General features: G+C 36.0%; 1 non-coding gene across 1 annotated transcript; it reads left to right on the top strand.

Annotated features, from left to right (window-relative positions):
• Positions 1–317: 317 nt before the first annotated feature.
• On the top strand, positions 318–424 carry LOC125997683 (U6 spliceosomal RNA). The gene has a single exon (XR_007491721.1). It is a non-coding gene; the product is annotated as a U6 spliceosomal RNA (small nuclear RNA).
• Positions 425–7,569: the final 7,145 nt, after the last annotated feature.

Here is a 7,569-nt window from a genome sequence, read left to right as displayed (position 1 = left end):
GCACTTGCTTGCATGCATGGGTTCTATCCCTGGAAACAGACATGATCCTTAAGTCGACCAGGTCGGACTCCTGAGTACAGAGCTAGGAATAAGCCCTGAACACTGATGGGTGTGGTTCATAAACCAAATAATTAAGTAAAATAAAATAAGTTTTATTCTTACAACTAACTGCTAAATACCTCTGTCAGCCTTATCTTTTGTTCTTTTTTATATTGTATAATAAATATATAGAATTCACTGACCAATTAAAATGTTGGACGCTATTGCTTTTTTCATAAACCATTTCTCTTGGGGGTTACTATTAGAAAGAGCAACTAGTGCTCGCTTCGGCAGCACATATACTAAAATTGGAACAATACTAAGAAGATTAGCATGATCCCTGCACAAGGATGACACACAAATTCGTGAAGTGTTCCATATTTCAAAAAAAAAAAAAGAAAGAAAAGAAATAGCAACTAACCTGTAACTGTGAATGCTTTATATCATTAGTATTTGCATTACATTCATACACGTGTACAAGTTCTGAGACTTTCAGCTTAACTAAAATAGTGTTATGCCACCTAACTTGAGTACAGCAAACTGGTTTTCGTTTTTCATGGAATTGTTGTAAACTGATAATCCATAAATAAAAAATATGTGTGTTTGTTTCAGAAAAAATAATAAAATAAAAGGAAATAAAAGCTATCTTTCATTCTTGCCACCTTATTAGGTGGCTATGATAACCCTCATTTTTGGTTTGAAAAACTGAATAACTAAATTATTACAAGCATGACCTCAAAGCCTATCTCTTATTTCTTATCATAGTGATGACTGCCCAAGGTAGCTTCCAGCTCCTACTGACCCATTCTATTCATGGTCACTCTCTCTGAGAGACCACAGGTAACTAACTGCTTGTTCACATGTCCAACCAAGTAAATCTAAAATCACAAGCTATGACTTAATTTTAGGGGGGGGAAACTCCAGAATAAACTCATATCAATTAATCACTGCAAAGGAAAAAAAAGGAACAAATAAATCTACTCTTAATTGTGAGGAAATTCCCGCTGCAAAAGCATCACACTTTAGGGTCATCCAAGCAGATGAGAATCCCTACTTAGTGACACAGAAAGGAAAGTCATTCCCAGGTGATAGCAGAGAGACTTCAATACAGTGACCTGATTGATTAGGTGCTAGGAAAATGTGTTCTCTGCACCCCATGACAAAACAGCCCCCGCCCGCATTTATCTTGCTGGTCCTTTCTTTTTCCTCCTGGGGGAAAATGAGCCTCTCATTCAAGAGGCTGCCACATTCTGTTTCCATGACTTTGGCTACTTTGAAGAAGAGATTTTTTTTTAAAAAAATCCAGAAGGAAAAAATGATTACTAATAGCTTTTATCCATGAATGATACCTATAAAAAAGAAGAGAAAATAAAAAGAGAAAAAAACGTGTCTTGATGCCAGACAGTTTATCATTCTTCAAAAGCCACATGATTTTCTTCTCTGACCTGAGGAGACTTGGTATGATTGTTCAGACAAATATAATCCAGACAATGAGATCAATTCATTACGTAGAGCAGCATATTTAAGAGCAACAAAGGAAGTATCCTTCAATACAGTTATGGGGTTCTCTTTCTCACTCAAAGAAGGTAGATTTCCAGGGACAAAGGGCACCAAGTAAAAAAGGGTCCCCAAAACTAGGAACCTCTAAACTACACTGTACCAACCACCTAGCACAATACAACAGAAACCTTACTATTATTGTTGTTGTTGTTTTTTATTTTGCCATATATTCATCTGATAGAAATGAGATCTGAGATTTAAGAACTAATTCATAAAGCAGTACTTGACTAGTCTGTAAGAAAGAAAATTACTTCAATAGGCATTGCATAAGCAGCATAGTTATTACATACGTGAACAGAAGCACTTAAATCTATCCCTCCAACTTGAATCCTGCTTACTCATTGCATGTCCTTGAATAAATTACAGAAACTCCTCCTTACATAACACTTTCATCCCATGACTGATCTGCAGATTAATGTAAGGGGCAGTGCCTAAGATATGGCTGACATGCAATTCAATGCTGGTAATTTTTTTTTGTTATTGTTATTTGGAGGACACGTTTAGCAGTGCTCAGATATCATTCCTGGTTCTGTTCATAGCAATTAGTCCTGGAAGAGCTTGGGGTTCCCAGTATTGAATTCACATTGCCCATGAGTAAGGCAAGCACCCTACATTTTGTACTATGTCTTCAGCCATGACACTATTGAATTTTAATTCACAAGATGACGAGAGACAAAGTGAACAAAAATAACAATAATGGAGATGAAACTGTATGTCACCTGACGAAGGGAAGTCATTGTGATGCAATTGACCTGGGTTGGGAATGATCTGGGAGCAGGAGGGTGTGTTTTGACATTATTTGGAAGGCAACATATGAATGTTATGAACCCAAAAGTAATGTGTTGTGAAAGGAGAGGTGTTTGAAGACTTCCCTGGTCCTTCAGATATGATATATCAGTGTTATTCAGTTATCCAACTACAACCCATTCTTCATTGTCTGGGTCTTACAATTCTTCCATATATTTCTTTCAGAGAAATTTTAACCATTTTGCAGTAAACCAACTGCAAAATCTCTAAGAGAGATTCATAAATATACATAACACTAGGCCTTGCCCAGAACTAAGAATTCAGAAACCCTGAAGTTAAAACACCATAATCTGCATAGATTAGTATTTGATCTGAAATTACAAAATCACTCCTCTAAAACTTTATATTTTGAACAAATATGTTTCCTTATCTAAACCTGCTACATTACTGTAATTGAGATATTGATATTTCAGGACTGTTTATAGTTTTATAATAAATCAGAGGCTGTTGTACTTTTTTTTTTTAAACAGCTAGACACCTGAAAAATAAGGTCAGCAAGGCAATGTGAGTTCAAATCTCAGCAAAGTCACTAGAGGCAGAATTACAATTAGTAACTAATCCCCCTATTGCAGAACAAAGCTTTTTATAGGCCTTTAGCTCATGCCATTTCAGTGGCTTTGGCCCAACTAAAGTACAGCTTACAGAGTCCCTGGAAAGTGAGTATAACTTCCACTAGCCCTGACAGGACTTAATAGTAAATGGAATAAGATAGAAAGAAAACAAGTTAGTTCAATGGCACTATATCTGCCATGAGGCAGACATTCTACATGATTATATAAAAAAGACTGAGGCCTGGAATTCAATATGTATATAAGAATATAATAGCAGGGACCAAAGAGATAATATGTAATATTTGCCTATGACAAATCTGTGTCAAATCCCGGGCATCACACATGATTCCATGAGTCCTGCCAGGAGTAATATTTAAGCAGACTCCATGATAAACTTTGAGCACAGTCATGTATGGTCAAAACCCAATATATATATATATATATATATATATATATATATATATATATATATAATAGCGCAGTAAATAATAATAATTAAGAAGACAGAAAGGGGAAGGACACTTATCCTAACTAGATTAGAAAGGGGAGGCTTTGTGGAGATGCTAAAAATTGAACAAGATCTTACAGGCAGAGGTAAGATATTATATATAAGATATATTATTTATATTATTATTACAAAAATTATTTACAGGGCAAATGTTTTATACAGTGTTATTTAGGGAAAAAGCAGAGAACACTAAAGATTCTGATGTAGTAGAAGTTTCTCTCCTCAAAGCAAAGGAAGAGGAGCCTAGAATGAAACAGTGGTAACAATTTATGATATCTGAATCTAGCTAAGAAATGGGTTATGGCTTTCTAGACAACATTCATCATTTTATTAATAAGACGTTCATGATAAAATAGAAAAGTCTGACAGATAATGTAAACACTTATTAGTTTAATTTATAGGTAGAATATGCTTGTATCCTCTACTAGTTCCAGGAACAAATGACTGTATTCTTTTTTTTTTCTTTTTTTTTTAATTACAACTTTATTACATACATGATTGTGTTTGGGTTTCAGTCATATAAAGAACATCACCCATCACCAGTGCAACATTCCTATCACCAATGTCCCAAATCTCCCTCCTCCCCACCCGACACCCACCTGTAATCTAGACAGGCTTTCTATTTCCCTCGTACATTCTCATTATTAGGATAGTTTAAAACGTAGTTATTTCTCTAACTAAACTCATCCCTGTTTGCGGTGAGCTTCATGAGGTTAGCTGTAACTTCCAGCTCTTTTCTCTTTCGTGTCTGAAAGTTATTATTGCAAGAATGTTCTTTCATTTTTCTTAAAACCCATAGATGAATGAGACCATTCTGCGTCTTTCTCTCTCTCTCTCTCTGACTTATTTCACTCAGCATAATAGATTCCATGTACATCCATGTATAGGAAAATTTCATGACTTCATCTCTCCTGACAGCTGCATAATATTCCATTGTGTATATGTACCACTGTTTCTTTAGCCATTCATCTGTTGAAGGGTATCTTGACTGTTTCCAGAATCTTGCTATGGTAAATAGTGCTGCAATGAATATAGACCCCCAGCTAGTATCATTTATGAAGGTTAAATCCAAATGGATGAAAGACCTCAATATCAGACCGAAACCATAAGATATATAGAACAACACGTAGGTAAAACATTCCAGGACATTGAGACTAAAGGCATCTTCAAAGAGGAAATTGCACTCTCCAAGCAAGTGAAAGCAGAGATTAACAGATGGGAATATATTAAACTGAGAAGCTTCTGCACCTCAAAAGAAATAGCGCCCAGGATACAAGAGCCCCCCACTGAGTGGGAGAAACTATTCACCCAATACCCATCAGACAAGGAGCTAATCTCCAAAATATACAAGGCACTGACAGAAATTTACAAGAAAAAAACATCTAATCCCATCAAAAAATGGGGAGAAGAAATGGACAGACACTTAGACAAAGAAGAAATACAAATGGCCAAAAGACACATGAAAAAGTGCTCCACATCACTAATCATCAGGGAGATGCAAATCAAAACAACTATGAGGTACCACCTCACACCCCAGAAATTGGCACACATCACTAAGAATGAGAACAAGCAGTGTTGGCAGGGATCTGGAGAGAAAGGAACTCTTATCATCTGCTGGTAGGAATGCCATCTAGTTCAACCTTATGGAAAGCAATATGGAGATTCCTCCAAAAACTGGAAATCGACCTTCCATACGACCCAGCTATACACTCTTAGGAATATACTCTAAGAACATAAAAATACAAAATGACTGTATTCTTAAAACACATATTTCTTTTGAACTTAGCATAGCACTGGGGCAATCGAAAACACTAAACAAGACTTTGTCAAATTGGTTTGACAGCAAGCAGATACCTTGGAGCTACCATAATTGTCTTAGGCAGCAGAGTTCATGACAGCCACTGTGCAGGTAGTGTGAGGGGTGAAAACAAAAGGGAATAAAGAGAGAAGAGGAGAAAATTCACGTTTTTTTTTCTTTTCTGAGCTCATAGCATTCAATGAACGTCTCACTTTAGTTCAAAGGTCACTTGACAGATTGATTGCAGTATGCCTCAGTTTTCATCCTTTGTATAGCTATTCTATCTACAGCTAGACTTTTTAACAGCCCAGTTTAGCAAAACTGTCCAGCTCACATTTAGATATTAAAAAATAATAAACAGTTGGCTGATTAGTTCTTTCTAGCATAAATGTTCTGGTGAGGCAACTTAAGTGCTTGTGATGTGGCAGCAGTTGAGTGATACAGGTGAGATTCAAGAATCCCCAGGGAACCTCTAGATGAAGAAGCCCAATCTTCTTTGGTGATAGATTCTATTAAAAATTTGCTACAAAATATTTTATTCTTACAACAATCATGTTGAGCCTTCACCATATAACTGTTGAGCTCTTGATATTTCATTAAGTACATGAAATCTCAGTGAGAGCTAAGATAGTCAGTCTCCCTGTATAATTTTGTGATATGAGCTTTATACAACTTACTAACTACTTTCATTTCTACTACTTGATTTGATTTTCATAACTCCTGGAAGGAGATCTTGTTGGTAGTCCCTACTTATACAAGGTCAGTGAAATTACAAATTTTCAAATTCATACTACATTAGAGTTCACTGAGATGTGGGAAAACAATTTACTATTTTCCAAAATCATGTAATAGATAATAGTAATCCATAATTTGAATTTAAAGAGCTAAATAACAGCACTAAAAAGTCAAAATCATAACTCTTTGATTCTAACTTTGCTCTATATCTACTCTGCCTCCTCTAGACTTTATAACTTAAAAAATGGAAGATATATTTAAAAAAAAAGCCAAGGTACAAAAATAAACCATCACTTTCATGTTCACCACCTCTAGTGACAAAAATAGTGAAGTTTTATGAATTATAATTAATAAATCTATAAAGTCTATGGACTCCAGCATGGCAGAATCAAGATGCTCAAGATTTTTTCATTTTCCATATTGCAGCTTTGTCTTCTGTTTGTGTTAGCTTCTTTTTAGATGGATGGTAGGTAAAATGTCCGCTAGCAAAATCAGTCTTTCAATTATCTTTCAATTCACAATCCGAGAGACACGTTCTCCTGGTCTTTTGTAAATTCTGTATAATGAACTCCTGTTAAGCTCAGATTTAACTAACCCCTAGATGAATCATTCTGTCCAAGTGTATGGAGTATTTTGGCCACATTCAGATGAACAAATATGTGGAATTTCTACTGAAGAGTAATTGATAAATATTTTTGAATAAATTAATGAATGACTCTTGGCTCACCTGGCTCAAATATAACTGCTTAGAGACAAAGCAACATATTTTCCCTGCATTCCATGAGCTGAGTGTCATCTAACCAATAACCCTTGCTCAGAAGCAATCTCTGACCTGTAATTCTAGAGGCATCTGTACCCTGATCATATAATTAAATCAGAAGCAAGTACAGCCGGTGAAAGCAGGAAGACATGCACAACTCTTCAATCTAGAAATGTTTGTGTACTCTGTCATTTTGTACCCAAATGTGAATCTATTCCACCGAGACTCCATAAACTCTGTGACTCTTAACTAGTCTGAAAATGCATGAATCCAACTCTTGGTCTGTGACTCTCTTCTCTTGTTTCACTGAAGTCTTTCAATCATCACAAAACAATTCCCATGATAGAGATTTGCAAGTTCTTGGTAAATGCTTGACGTAGGTGATATTCAAGGAAGAGTCTTACCAGTGAATGGAGAAAATGGTAATATATAAATAGAAAATTTAGGGGCCAGAAATATGGTAGAGTGGTTAAAGCACACGCCTTGCATGTAGTCAACCCTGGTTTGATTTTTCTGAAGCCACATCTTTACCTAAACATTGCTGGATGTTATGTTAAAGACCCTGAAGCACCAATAAAACTGTCAGGGGGGGCCTAAGTCATCCTCAGTATTACAGGCCCTGAACAGCATCACATCATTGGACCCTTGCAACATGACTGACCAAAAATTGTATGGATAAAAAAAGAGTTATATGGGGCTTTAGGCCCCCTAAAGCTATTTGAGCACTTCTGGTGCTAGTCCACACCCAGTGTAATGTTTTGAAGATTTCATAACCTCTCTGGACCCCAGAATCTACATCTGCAGCATATAA

Source organism: Suncus etruscus, chromosome 19 (genome assembly GCF_024139225.1).
Source record: "Suncus etruscus isolate mSunEtr1 chromosome 19, mSunEtr1.pri.cur, whole genome shotgun sequence".
NCBI classification, from domain to species: Eukaryota; Metazoa; Chordata; class Mammalia; order Eulipotyphla; family Soricidae; genus Suncus; species Suncus etruscus.
This window is presented reverse-complemented; position numbering and strand designations above follow the sequence as displayed.